This window comes from Stenella coeruleoalba (genome assembly GCF_951394435.1).
Source record: "Stenella coeruleoalba genome assembly, chromosome: 20".
Taxonomy (NCBI): Eukaryota; Metazoa; Chordata; class Mammalia; order Artiodactyla; family Delphinidae; genus Stenella; species Stenella coeruleoalba.
The window spans coordinates 16,640,356-16,655,725 of NC_137166.1; the positions used below are offsets into that span (position 1 = coordinate 16,640,356).

Below are 15,370 nucleotides of genomic sequence, written 5' to 3' on the forward strand. Positions count from 1 at the left end.
AGAATCAAAATTCCAGACTCCTAATTCCACAGTCCAGGTGTGTTCTGACCTATGCTGGCCAAGTGGCCATTCTTTATAACATGAAATAACAGCATGTGCTGGCCACAGATGATTTTAAATGGAATCAATATGCAGCATGAAAACTGACCATTTTTATAGCCATGCAGTATAAAGATCTACCTTATACCTTCACTCACTTTGTTTCAGTAATTGAAAAGTATACCTTAAGAAATGCAAACATGAATATGGGGAAATGGGCTCTTATTTCTAGGGGTAGCGACCATGTGAGTCCAATGTAACCACAAGGAAGCACCAAGAAAAGTCCCCCTCCACCAACAAAAATAGCGAGGTAGCAATAAGCATCATCTTATCTCACTACAGCAACCAAGAAAGGAGCTGGCGATACTAAATCACAGAAGTAATGTGAGGGGGAAAAGAAAAAGACAACTGCGGACAAAATAAGAAGGGAAAGTTTTATTAATTCTAAATACGGTTTCCCCATTGGGTTTACACTAGCATTTGTCCTAATAGGTTCCAGATGTTCAGCCGTCCTGTAAGTAGCTACCTAGGATAAAACAGTAGCTTGCCTCCTTTAAGTTAAGAAGGTGAAATTGTGGACCTCAGGGCTGATTTACAGTTTAGTTAAATCAGAGCCCACAGCATGAAGGAACAGATCGGCAAGCAGTGGGTGAAGGTGAAAATAATTGTTAGAAAAGGCTGGCGGCTCAAGAGTTAATACCAACCTTTCCTTTGAATGCAGCCTTCTGTAGTAGCTAATGAAGGTAATGAAATATGACATGTAGTTTGGCCCTTGACCATGGAGTGCACCCCCCTCCCCTCTGTGCTGCGAACAAAGCCAAAACAGATGTAGCGACTTCTGTATGGTTTGGGGTTGACGTTTGTTACACAGAGCAGGTCACCATGTACATTCCCAGAACGTTTGCTTCTGACACATGCGGCATTATCTGAGAAAGATGCTGCCTTTGTTTGTGAGGTGGGGAGAGAAGAGAGGGGCAGAGAGAGCAGACAGGGGGACTTGAGCCTCTATGAAAATTCAGCCAAATTCCCCTCCTGTTCTTTGCTCTGGTTCTCAGCCATCATGCGCCTGCCCATCCCCTCCCCTTGACTCTCTCTAAAATGGAAAAACAAAAAAAACGTTCTGTCCTTTAGGGGGAATAAAGAGGCAGCTTTCCTTCAGCAAAGGAGCTTTCAACAAGACTGGATTTTATAGAAAAATCTCCCTGTACATTGACCGCTGGCCAATCTTTTAACATTAAAAGAAAGGGAACAATAACGGGTATACTACACCCAAGGATGGCTTGGATTCTTATTTCTGAAAGTCACCTATGCTGATCACAGTTGATAATGAACAGGCAGAATCTCCTTGGCAAACAACATCAATATTTTAGCTTCTCTGACTTTTGTCAGTATCTGTGCCTGGTATCCCCATGCAAGCGGACAGGTCTCAGATGAATGTATGCTTCTTGCAATAAAAAGCACTTGGCTTGGCTATGCTGCTAATCCTAATTGCAGCTGTACTGGATCCAGCTTTTCTGCTCTTGAGGGCCACTGGACTATTTAGCTGTTTGATTTTTTCCCCCCAGGGATCTCACTCAAGTGGTTTTCTTTAAAGAAAATTTCATCAAGTCTTGGCCTAATACAGCATCTATTCTTTCCAAAAGATCAGATCTTCAGCAAAGTTAGGGCAGAAAAGAGGAGGAGAAGCAAGAGTCCTCTTGACAACTGATAGCCTGTTTCAAGTGTTATTTATCATTCTCAGCAGAAACACTGACATGTGCCTTTTGAAAGGGGATACTGTACCTTTAACCTTGAATATGAACGCATTCTTAATTTGGGATGCAAGCTGAGGTTCAAAAACGGATAGCCTTTGGGTGGTGGTTGGGGGGAGGGGTGTGGCTGGATTTATTTATGAGACATGTGGAAAATTTTGACATCACAGGCTAGAGCCATTATTCACTTGTTACATGACACAAGATTGGCTCTTTTAATGCAGCAACATCACATAAAAAAAATTTGATTTTGTCCTCTGACAGCAGGCTGGTCCTCTGCTGCTCACTACCCACTCACCCCCCAAAATGTAATCTTTTTAGGTTAAAGGCCACATGAAAGTGATTTAAGTAGGCTACAGCTTTCAGCAGATCCCGGAAAACTGGGTTTGGACCGAGCTCCCTCATTAACAACAAGCTGCAGGAGGGTGGGGACCGAGGGCTAATTGGGAAGGAGGCTCTTCTGTAATGGGGTCCCCCAGCCCACCCTGAGCCCCTTTCAGCCCTTCACCAGAAGAGCCGTTTCCTATGGCGGGGTAAGATATTGACAGCGACTCAAATCCGCTCATCAACTTTAAGAACAATTCACTTCTGAAGCATATTAGCCCAGACCTTTCTCCAATCATGCAAAGACGTCTGAGGGCTAATGAGAATCTGACCTGGAGAGTATAAGACACCCAACACCTTCAGGATGTGTCATCCTTTATTCAAAGCTTTCTTGCCCCCACGACTGCATTTTATGACCAGGAGAAAATCCTGGGAAGCTCAGGGACCCCATTTGCAAATGAGGGAACTGAAACTCTGAAAGAGTGGCCTGAGGTCATACACATACAAGTGGCTGATATATGACCGGAACCTAGACCTTCTGACCTAAAGACCTCTCATCTTTCCTCTTCAGCCAATTTTTCTATACCTTTTCTGCACCTAGTAGAAGCCTGTGGAGGGCCGGGAACTATATTGGGTGCTTTTATCTCATTTACAGAGTTTAATATTGCACAGAAATTTCTGTCATCATACATCCCACATCCAAACCTTGTGCCTTTAGTGCTGGAATAATGTCACAGGGTCCAAAGTTCTGAGTTCAGTTCCTAGGCAAAGGGAAAGAGGCTGCCTCGTGTCTTCATCACACAAAAATATTGTCTCTAAAGCTCCTGCCTTCCCAAGCTATTATAAGCACACCCAGGACTGAGTGGTTACATTTTTATTGGCAACAAAAGAGTGAGTGCATTGAAGAGCAAGCTCAATGTATGTAATAAGCACTGGCTCGAGTGAACGCGCACCCTGAGCTGAATCCTCTGGGCATCAGGAGCTGCTGGCCAAAGGACAGTGGGAGTGGGGAGAGGCTGCAGGCTCTGACTGCAGGGAGGAGGCTGGGAGGAAGGGCAGATACCCTGAGCATCTGGCTTGGATACACATGTCAGGAAAACTCTACCCAGAGTCCAGAGATTATCCCCATGACCCTGCTTTGTCTGGAAATCTCATCGCTTGAGTAAAGTAGGCTCCTTGTCTTCATTTAGAAGACCATCTGCTAAGGTAGCCAAGGCAGGCTGTTCAACAGCTTATATTGTCACATTCAAGGCTAAGATCTGAGACACAGTCTCAAGCAAGTTGCCAGCCAGAGCCAATCTTAACCGGTTTTTGATGAGCATGGAATCAAAGCCTTGTTTGGCGAGACGTGAAAGCAACAGAGCATCTTTCTATGTTATGAAAACCCCAATTACGCCCACCAAGAGTGACACGATATGTGAGCTGTCCTATAAGATCTTAAAGAGGAGGGATCACTGCCACTTCTGCTGCGCTTCCAAAATGACCTGTTCCCCGCTTTGATATTGATGATTAATCCTTTAACTAGCCCAGAACTACATCAGGAACTTCATTCTTTGACAACAAATGTTAAAAAGTTTGAGTTACGAGATTCTTCTCAGTATGATTGAAATGTAATCCTGAGTATGATTGAAATGTAATCCTGCCTGGAGACAGGGGGATGCAGTAGATGACCTCTCCTGCTTCCATCAGGCTTTGCCTTGTGCTGCTGATACAACCTGGACCCTATGAAACTGCCAATATATGAATGCTTTTGATCTACAAAATAGGCAAATTCACAGATTTCAACCTAATATATTTCTGAGTTTGATATATAGACAAGTTTAACATACAACCCTTGCATGAATCACAGCAAATGAGAAACAGCACAGCTAAGAGCATTATTTCCAGTAGAAACACTTGTTATATAATCCCACGAGCATATTATGTAACAGTTGTCTAATTTTCTTTTGCTTCTAAAATGCAAAGAATAGTGACATTTTTTATTATCCATGCTCAGAAAAAAAAGATTAACAAAAAAATACAAAATATTACCAAAACCATTAAACCTTTTGCACAGTCATTGCCAATCTAGCGATGAAGATGAAGTCTAAAAGACAAGCAGACAGAGTTGGAAGAACTGAGTCAATACAACTCGAGGTGCCCTGACAATATGAAAGAAAAGAAATGTTGCTGGTAGCAAAGGAATTAACCAATCTCCTCATATTCTCACTGTTCCTTCTAATAGCCCATCATGCAAGGAAAACAGCCCAGGCGGTGGAAAATTGCTGTTTTCCAATAAGAAAGACCAACCACAGCTGTGTAGTTTTTATTTCAGAATGAGCACACATCACACGAGAAGGGAAATGCTACCAGGATCTACAAGTCACCCAATGCCACTGAAAAGAGGTAAGGACCCGACACAGTTACAAGCTTTAGAGTGTCTTGCAAGGCTGTGGCCACCTCTACAGATCCTAGCGATTGGAGTGCATGACAGGGCATCAGCAGCTCAAGGTCAGCCAGAGGTTATGGCATCTCTGCCGACGGACTCCATAGTAGTCCAGATAATGCATTCTTGGGAAAGTGGGGATACCTACATAAAGAGATGGGGGAAGGGACCAAACACTGGCTCACAGCCTGTTCATGAAATCCTCTGGGTAAAACCATTTTAACCCCTGCCTTGCTGGGGCTTTAACATGTCTTCGATCCTATGTGATAAAGACTTTCCAGATGAAGAAATGTTACATAGAGAAAAACAGCTAAACACTCTCAATGCAGGCTGGTTGTAGCAGCCAATGGAGAGGGAGAAATAGTCCAAATTTTAAAGAACCAGGTCACACATTTGATGTGGCCTCATGACCTGCTCCTACAAGGCCGCAACCTTCACTGAACAATGTTTGTCGATCTCCAGAAATGACAAAAGGCATGGGACCCAGGAGCCCACCTGGGGCTGCTGGTTGAAAGTGTAGAGTTGTCATAAAAACAGAAAGTTAGTTATTCAGAGTTTAAGTCCCAGGGAGGCCAGTGGCAAACATAAATCAGAGATGGCTGAAATTTTCTAGTCTGATTCACTGTGTGACAATGAAATGCAGAAACCAACCAGTACAGAAATATGGACAGGAACAGAACTGGACCTACACTGATAGGGTAGCAAAAGAGCTCTGGAGAAGTCAGGGAACCTGCACTCTATTTCTGGCTCTCTATTTCTGACCCTCAGTTTCTTCATCTGAAAACTGGGATTACAGGAATTACTGTGTGGATTAAATATGCTAATGTATAAGCAAAGCACGCTGAAAACTTTTAATAGCTATAAGGTATTAACGTCACTGCTATCATTATAATGTTGAGACCAATCATACATTCAAGACTGGGTTCTCTTGCTTGTCACTATTTACACGATGGGTTAGAAAAAAATCTGATTCAGCTGGCATAAGAATTCCTTGTACAGAGGGAATGGTCTTTTTAAGGAAAATATCCTTGATAAGGTGCTTGAGGGGAAAGTGAGACCTTGAGGGCATGAGTCAGAAGGAAACAAAGGAGGTAGCTATACTGAAATGCATACAAAACTGATAGGAATTTGGGTGAGGGGAGAGGTGGGGGGTGCAGGTGAGGAAAGAAGAAAGGAGGAGGAGGAAAGAGTCTTGCAAAAAAGTAGGAAATGGGAACTCAAGTTGAAAAGGGGGCCAAATGGCGATATGTAAATGCTCCTGCCCTACCAAAATGTCAGTAGTCTTCACACCACCCACTCACACACACACACACACACACACACACACCCCTTGTATGAGTGGTTTACCTGAGGGAAATTAAGGAAGATGCCTGAGTTCTCAGCTATATCAAACATCACAGACAGCAGAAGGGCATCGAGACAATTTCCAAGATGAACTGATTCAGCACAAGCAGAACGTGGAAGCAAGAGGTAACCGCAAAGATGCTTCAGCCCTTTGGAAATCTGCAGAAGTATTGTAAAGGCATGATATTAACATGGAGCATATTTGGAGCGGGTGGGAGTTTAGAGATTTTTGGACACTAAAACCCTACCTGATGTCTGAGTTACAAATGGTGTGCTAATATTAAATAATCAGAAACATAACTTCCAGAATGCAACAAACTCTCTCTACGTCCAATGCCCCACAAAGGAAGCTGCTCTGAGTACCAACTGTCTTCAAAGCTTCCCCTGAGTCTGATGTGTCTATTTAAAATCAGAGTAGAGTGTAGAAGCAAGCCAGTGTCTAGACCTTGATGAAGGCTGTACTACTCCAGAGGTACCAACCAGGTAAGGCCGGAATACTCCTCTTTTCTTATAGGAATCTTGAATCTGCACCCAACACTCAGGCTGCTTTGAGAGACATACTTCCTCTCTGACCCTCAGTCTCTTTATCTAAAAATGGCACTGACCAAATAGCCACTTCAAAGGGTTGATATAATGATTAAATGAGAAACATCTACAAAAGTGTTTTTGAAAATGGTAAGATACTATGAAAGTGTAAATGTTGTAGGTCCTTTTTAAAAGCTGATAGATGAATTCCTAAGTAGGCCCGTATTGTGAGAGCAAACATCAAGCATTTAGGATGTGGCTGTAAAGCATCCAGATACAGAGCTCATATTGCGGTAGGTTTCTTTGACCTTCCCTTTGGGGCAGCATTCTCATTCGTAAAGGTGCTAAGAGGGGAGAAATGCTCATTTTGCTTGGGATGTTGATACCCAGGCTTCTTTCACATCTGTTGCTTCTGTGGATCCTGTTAGGATAGCTAAAAATCCACACAGAACTTCCCAGGGGAAGAAAACAGCCTCCTCCCTTCCTTTCAGGAAGAAAAGGGACACAGAAAAACAACTCAATTTTGGCTACAGTTCTGTCTTGAAATCTCCCAGCAGATTAGGAAACAGAAAAGGATAAAACCCAAAGATGATCTCCTGTCTCCAGGTTTTGAACTTCCAGCTAAAGTGTGAAGGCTGCGGGAAAGGAAAAAAATTTCATTCTCTGAATTAAAAGAATCAAAAGACCCAATATTGATTTTTGTCCATCATTACCAAATATGCACAATAACAACAACAGCTTAGTACAGAAATCATCATTGAGAAGATTATTACAGTCTCATAAGTCACATGAATGTACTTATTAGGGGCTATTATTGTGGTGCAGGCGAATTCTTTGTTGGATCATAAATTATTATTGTAATTTATGATCTGCTTTTTTTCCTTCTTCTTATTCCTCTTTCCGCCTGTTCTGAAGCCCATCTATGAATTCTATTCATGCCAGATAAAATCAAAACAATGAAACATCAGGGCTCCTCCAGGACAGCAGCCCCTGGTGCTTGCTCAGCTGGCTTCACATCTCACGTGACCGCAACAATGTCGGCCTCTGAGCTGCCCACCTCCAGCTGCCCCCGGGGAATCAGGTAGCTTCTGAGCTGAAGTCCATACTACATCTACAGCCAAAGGAAAACATGTCCATCCTCCCTTGGGAGAGCAGGCCACAGGGAAGGGACACTTCGCTTTCTGAAGATGACTTCTGACACACTGACTCTATAAAAGGCCAATCAGCTGGTGGGTCTAGTTCTTCGGCCACTTGCGAGCCCTGGCAGTTATAAACCCAGGGCTTCTCCCTTCAGAGTGAAATAACTACAATCTCTACAATAATGAACAAAACCAACATCAGTGACACTGCCTGGAAATGAATGTTACCACTTGGATTCTAATAAAACAGAAGTTGAACAAGCTGTACTAGGTGCTTTTTATTTGTACATATATTCAATTATATGGCATATGTTTTTAGCAAAACTGTTAAAAAGGGATTTATTTTCAGTGGGCTGCATCTTTTATCCCCACCAGTAAAACGAAATCTTAGTCATTTTTCAGGTCCCTACCTCTGGTACCTTAACAATCCAAATCAGATCAGTACAATCCTACAAATATTTATTAAGCCCCAGCATAGGGAAGGACAAATACATAATTTCTGAATGAATAAACAAGACAACATAGTCCTCCTTGGCTGGGAGGCAGGTTAAAGGGGTAAGTATATGTGAGTGTGGCAACAGATCCTGTTCCCCAATAGATACTGGTCCCCCAAAAGAGCTGGTCTTCAATCTTTACTATTCACTGAAAAAATCACTCCTGCAAATAGATGCCTCAACCAGAAGGGGCATATGACAGTAGAGGGAGGGCTAGACCAGAAAATCAGGGCATACGGATTCAAGTTGTGGCACATCACTTCATTTCCCTGTGCTTCCATTTCCACGGCTGTGAAATAGGTGGAGACGGCCAAGTTCTTCCTCTAAACTCGGGCTCTGAATCACCTTAGGAGTTCCAGGCATGGTCAGTGTCCCAGTAATATGATGATACACATGCTGATGGGTCCATTTGACCCTGTTTTTATTTACCAGAATCTACATACAAATCCTATTATAGTTGTGACTGTAGTTGTCATAAATCCACAAAGACTATTAGTGTACATCAATGTGCTGTGAGACTTGAATGTGTCCATTTTACTTCTCTCTTCCTCAGTTTTCTTGCCTGAACTTTCTTGTAGCTCTAATGTTCCAGCTTTCTCTGATAGCTTAGTCACAAGGACAGGGAAAATGTGTATGAAAATCCACACATTCAGATCTATCCTTATCATTAGAGAAACAGTTCACCTAAGAGCCTGCCTCCTTCTAAATTCATCCCTGTTTATGAAAGACAGAACATTAGTCCTGTCAAGGGGAACAAATTACTCAGTTACCGTGGAGACATGCTGAAGTCCTCAAAGCCCAGGACTGTGCCCTAAAAATATGACAGATGCAAAATAAATGGCATATTTTAATTAAATTGATTATGTATAAAATCCAGTTCCCAGGATGCAGGACCAAGGTGTCAGACTTCTCATGACCCCTTCAGAGAAGGGGGCCAAACAGAGACAAAGCGAAGGCAATGAGAGATACGATTCCACAGGGAAGGGCTGAGCTAGTGTGCCCCATGACAAACTCTGGATATTTGGCTATGGACGAGTCCTAGAGTGAGAAATGGCCTTGGGATATTAGGAAACACCAAATTATTTCTTAATGACCACTACTTTCAGTAATCTCATGTTGAGTTTCAGAGCGTCCCAGCAGAAGGATGCTGGGCATTGATGATAGGACACAAGGTCCGTGTCTGGCAGGTAAAAACCTACATTAAAATCAGGGAGAAGAGTGAGAAGGGAAAGGGTAATGCAAATGGCATCTTGGTCTCAAGTGCATGGCAGCAACAGACCCTGAAATGTTACATTGTAGCCACAAAGCATCAAAAATGGACCATGCTCTCTGCCCCAAAGACCCTGGCTCATCAGGCTCATGTTTTTGATGAGCACCACATCCAAAAGGTTGACGAGAAATGTTTTCTAAGCAAGACAAAAAAAACAAAGAAATAAAAATAAGCAGATATATGTATCTGCAAGATGATACATGTTGTATTCTTATACATAACCAAAGCATTATTATTTCTAATACACAAAAAGCTTTTAAAAGTCAAGAAGAAAAAGAAAACACTGTAGAAAAACAGGCAAGGGATCTGAATAAGAACTTATAGTATGGGAAAGGCAAATGTCTAATAAATGTATGAAAGATGCCCAACCCCAGGGATGGTCAGGTAAATGCAATAAAAGCAACAACGAACTGTCACTGTTGAAGTACTATTATTGTCTTTGTTGACAAAACTTAAAAATATTAATGACATCCAGTGCTGGGGATGATATTAGGGTCAAAAGTACTCCCATGTATTTCTGAATACAAATTGTTACATTTTTGAAGGTAATCAAGTCATGCCTATTAAAGATTAAAAATTCATTTACCCTTTGACATAATAAATATCAGAATCTACTGAACATTTATCAGAATCCACTGAACAGAAATAAAAGCACCAATATATAAAAATATGTATGAGGATGTTTATTTAAACAATAACTATTATAGAAAAAAATCTTGATTCGCCTAAAGGTCTATGATTAAGGAAAATGGGTGGCTACATTCTGTTATACCAATTCTATAAAAAAATTATGAACTTACTAGAAATAATAAGACCTAGAAAAATGTTTATTATACATTAGCAAGTTTTAAGAAGTACACTGCAGGGTAGTGTGTGTGATATAATGTCATCTTTGTAAAATAAAAGTAAAGTCTTCCTGTGTGTACAAAGATAATGCTACAGAAAGATATCCATCGAACTACTGGAAGATTAATTACAAGCGGTGGTAGGAATAAAGAGGAAGAGTGGAGCATTAAATATTTTTCCTTTACACATATTTATATATTGAATACCTCTGTTTTATTTGACTTGCTACAATAAGGACATCATAAAACCACAGCAATAAAATAGGAATGGTAAAACAAACGACAGCAAAAAGCTACACCAAGTTCTAGCAGCTTTTCCATAAGGATCTATGGATTTTAAACCAATCAAGCATAGCCCCATGGCCCCGCATGGCACCTCTCACATAGTTGATACTCAGTAAATATTGAATGAATGAACATTCGACATTCAAAAAGATTTACTGAATGTGGTTGGAAGAAGGTGTAATTTCAGGATCCAAGGAAAGCTTCATCCTCACCCCTCCCATCTCCATCCTTCAAAAAACAACAGCTTAGTATCTGGAAAATTATTTGATATAATTTACAACCCTCAGAGGCCCATTAGAAGCTTCCAGCATCACAGCAAATGTGAATCTCACTGAAAAATATGTGGGTCTTGTACAATGCCTGGGCCCACCTGGGAGAAATGCAGCTGCTTCTATTTCATTTGAGGGGAAAGAAAGTGAATTCTTCACCTTTCTATCATACTGTAACATCACTGAAAAGCCATTTTGAGCCTTTCTCCAAACTCTATGCAATCTTATAAGGCCAAAACACTAAAGACACATAGACACACACACACACACACACACACACACACACACACACACACACACAAATATATGTTTATTTGTGGCTTTAATTCTTAAACAACTGAGTATACTTAATGTCAGCATTTTGTCTGCCACTTCTCTGTGTCTGAGGAAATACCCTGTCTGTAACTCTATCATGGCACCTGCAAAGCTTTTTCATAAATACCTGTTTATATATCTGTATCTATGTGTGTATCTATCTCCCCATCAAGACTGCTACATCCTAGAAGGAAAGACTATGATGTCTTCATCTTTGCACACTGTAGACACTCAACCTCTGTGCATTGAATGGATGGATGGGTGAAAATCATTTACTGTTCCTCGACTTATGCAGCAAATTAACTGAGCAACTATGATGTGCTGGGCACTGCTCCAGCAGTGGGATATAGCAAGGGACTGAAGACTAAAGTCCCTGCCTTCATCAAGCTTACAGTCTAGTGGGGGTCAGACAACAAGCTGATACATTTGTAATACAATGCCCTGTGGAAAAAAAGTACAGCAGAGTAAGGAGACAGAGGGTGACAGGGGAAGTTCTTTAGCTCAGGTGGTCAGAGAAGGCCTCTCTGAGAAGGTGACATTTGATGAGATGGTGATATTTGAAAGAAATGAGGGAGGGCATCAGCCATGTATACATATGGAATAGAACACCCCAGGCAGAGGGAACAGCAAGTGCAAAGGCCCTGAGACAGGAACATGATCAACACATGTTAGGAGCAGTAGGGAAGCCCATGTGACCACAGCACAGTAAGAGAAAAAGAGACCAGACAGAGTCAGAGGTAGGGCCGGACTCTGAACGGTCCTGAGGTCACGGCTTTAGTTCAGCTGGGTACGTGGGGGCTTTGGGGGCAGTGAGGGGGAAAGTGGGCTGGCCCTCATGCAGCTACACAGCCAGGTTTTCACAAGAAGGGCAAACTCAGGGGTGGGGTGGGGTAGTTCTCAACCTGCAACACTGGTGGGTAGATGGGAGGGCAGACAGGAAAGGGGCCACACGGTGACATCCTGCTGTAAGGTCCCAAGGGCTGACCCTGACACTTCGAGCACACTGACCTTTGCTTCCTCATGCTCCTCCCATTATCATCATCATCTTGACAATCTTCATGCAAAACTGTACACCTTTTAAAAATTGGTGAAAGGTGCCACTCTTCAAAAATGAGACCAAGGCAGGAGAGATTGCTCCCAACCCGCCTCCCCAAACCCGCTCCAGCTTCTGCACTTCCCTGACCTTGTGTTAGGGTTTTATTGGTTCTAGACTAGAGGGAATCTATCATCCCATCAGCAGGTTTGAGCCTCGCCCTAGTGAATGGTAGTGTTCTGTCCAATTCCATCCACCACGTGCTAGGGCAAGGAGGATGGAGGAAAAGGTACTGAGGGAATTCGACATGAGTGAAATAACTGTAACGGAAAGCAGAATGTGAAAACAATTTTTAATGGGTACAAAGAAAAACTGTGAATTGAGAAAAGAAAGTAGTGTCATCCATTGGGCACCTCCAGGTAAGGCAGCAGGGACTGCTGGCATTTGAGATGTGGGTACCGATATTATCATAAAAGTCACCTCAAAAGCGGAGTTATGTGCATACATAATCTTCATTATTATACAAACCTGTCTTCCCCAGATGTGACACAGTCCATCTGACACTAACACCCTTTGACTGGTTTCTCCCTCCTTCCCTCCTTTCCATCTTCCTTTCCGTTTTTCCTTTTCTCAGTGCAAGAACATTCAGAACCACTGATATCCAAATTTAGGAAAACTCCAGATATATAATTGGGGAATATCTATAACCATCAAGCTAATTTAACCAATATAATCTTTTAAATACTGCTAAAAAGTATCCGTTTTCTTTCTTTCTTTTTTATTTATTCGGCTACATCGGGTCTTACTTGCTGCACATGGGATCTTTTGTTGCGGCATGCGGGCTTCTCTCTAGTTGTAGCATGTGGGCTCTAGAGCGCACACAGGCTTAGTTGCTCTGCGGCATGTGAGATCTTAGTTCCCCAACCAGGGATTGAACCCGCGTCTCCCGCATTGGAAGGTGGATTCTTAACCTCTGGACTACCAGGGAAGTTCCAAATTATCCATTTTGTTAAGTCAGATACCTCATCCACCCACTCAAGATTCTAGAATCTCATTTCCTTTCCAACACACCTTTCAAGTAGGCACTTTGCAAGGCACCCTGCTAGATTACATGTACTATTTCATTTAATTTAATTGTTCCAACAATCCCTATGAACTTGGGACTATTGTTATCACCATTTTACATTCAAGGATTATAACTTGCTCCAAATCCCATACCTAGCAATGGAAGATTCAGGGTTCAAAGCCAGGGTATAAGGCCCACACTTGGGAACTCACACTCGGGAACTCACATTCATTCACCCTATCCCTCAATATTAACCTTTCTATTAGGAGCAGGGAAGGGACAGGAAGGGATGTGCACATTGAAAACAGTCCAGTTTACTTCTGGAGAACATTCCATGATGGAAACTTTGGAAGAAAAAGGGGAGAAATGGTTAAAACCATATCCTTGGATTGTGACTGCGTTGTCATTACCAGAATGAAACAACTTCTCCTTTGGGAGAATAGTCATGAAATGAATGCTGTAAGGAAACCTGTTGAATTTCATTCATCCCATTTTGGTAGAGATATAATGGTGGATGGCTGAGATTCTTGTTTTATTGTTGTCATTGTTATTATTGTTGTTGAATAGCTTTAAATATCGGAAAGAAAGTTGGACATGCTAAGAAACCAGTCCATAAGCTTCTGTAAGAGAGGATTTCTTATATCTTATGCTCCAGATAGATAGAAGATGGATGAATGAATAGAAAGTGAGAAAGACACAGACAGATACACAGCCCTAAGCATCCAGGGATTTACAAATTGTGAGCATTCAATAAATGTCAGCTGAATGAGACTGAACTGAATAAACTTGAAGGTACTATACCTGGATGGGAACAGCCTGGGTAAGAGATTTAAGAAGAGCTTGAAGCAGATGCCCTTGGTATGTGACATGCAACAATTTAAACTATTAGAGGGGAACAAAAGGATATACTGGCTTGAGTCTCCAGAAAGTCAGAGAAACATTTTAGAAGAGAAGGAAGAATTTAGAGCTAGAAAAGAACATATAGTGTTCGGAGTACACAAACTACAAGGGCAACAACCCAGCATTCTAAGCAGGCTTAAAGAAGACCCTGCTGGAAAAGCGTTTCTAAAGAAGACATACAAGGGGCCAACAGACACATGAAAAGGTATTCACCATTACTAATCATCTGGGAAATGCAAATCAAAACCATAATGAGCTATCACCTCACACCTGTTAGAATGGCCATTACCAAAAGGACAAGAGATAACAAGTGTTGGCAAGGATGTGGAGAAAAGGGAACCCTTGTGCACTGTTGGTGACAATGTAAATTGATGGAACTACTATGGAAAACAACATGCAGGTTCCTCAAAAAATTAAAAACAGAACTACCATATTATCCAGCATCCCATTTCTGGGTATATATCCAAAGAAAATGAACTCAGGATCTCAAAGAGATATCTGCCCTCACATATTCATTGTAATATTATTCACACTAGCCAAGATATGGAAACAACCTAATTGTCTATCAATGGATGAGTGGATAAAGAAGATGTAGTATATATACAACAGAATAATTTTCAGCCATAAAAAAAGAATGAAATCTTGTCATTTGTCACAACATGGATGGAGGCTGAGGGCATTATGCTAAGTGAAATAAGTCAGACAGAGGAAGACAAATATCATATGATCTCGCTTACATGTAGAAGCTAAAGAAACAAAAACAAACCCATAGATACAGAGAACAGCCTGGTTGTTGCTGGAGTCAGGGGGTCAGGGGGAAGTGGAAAAAATAGGTGAAGGTCTAAAATCATTAAAAAAAAAAACCTGCTGGAAAAGGGAGCCAGGCCTGAGGACCTATATCTATAAGTTAAAAAGTCATAGCAAACTACTATTTTGAGATGCACAATTTATAGCACTTGATTAAGGACAAAGTACTAGACTCTGTTCTATCACATAAGTTTTTTTACTTGAGTTTGTTTTACTTTTTGTTGTTTGTTATTGTTTTTGTCATGCATTTGTAATAAGCAATAAATGCGATATTTCCTAAAGAGCAAGGGGTTGAAGAAAAGATGGGAGGAGGAACCAAATGGCAGATTCTTTTTTCCTCAGTCGTCAGAACTAAGGTGACCCCGCCACCATCCTAAGGTGCAGAGAGAGTTCCCAGGAGGAATTAAAAGGCCTCTTTAAGGCTATTCCTGAGGCTGAAACCTCTTTTCACTGACAAGCATCATCAAAGCTGTAATGCAGGTCAGCTGCACAGGGCAGATGCAGCATGCAGGGCTGCAGCAATCTGCCTGACATGCAAT

The 15,370-nt window shown here is 41.7% G+C and overlaps 1 protein-coding gene across 8 annotated transcripts in view; it reads right to left on the reverse strand.

The window, feature by feature from the left end:
• The window catches only part of ZFHX3 (zinc finger homeobox 3), a gene marked incomplete at its 3' end in the record, with an annotated part of 1,354,624 nt that overhangs the window by 913,019 nt on the left and 426,235 nt on the right, over window positions 1-15,370 (reverse strand). Inside the window, exon 4 of one of the 8 annotated variants that reach the window (XM_079907058.1) lies at window positions 5,887-6,042. The exons of the other annotated variants lie outside the window; for them this stretch is intronic. The remainder of the gene's footprint in view (window positions 1-5,886; window positions 6,043-15,370) is intronic. 8 annotated transcript variants of the gene reach the window in all.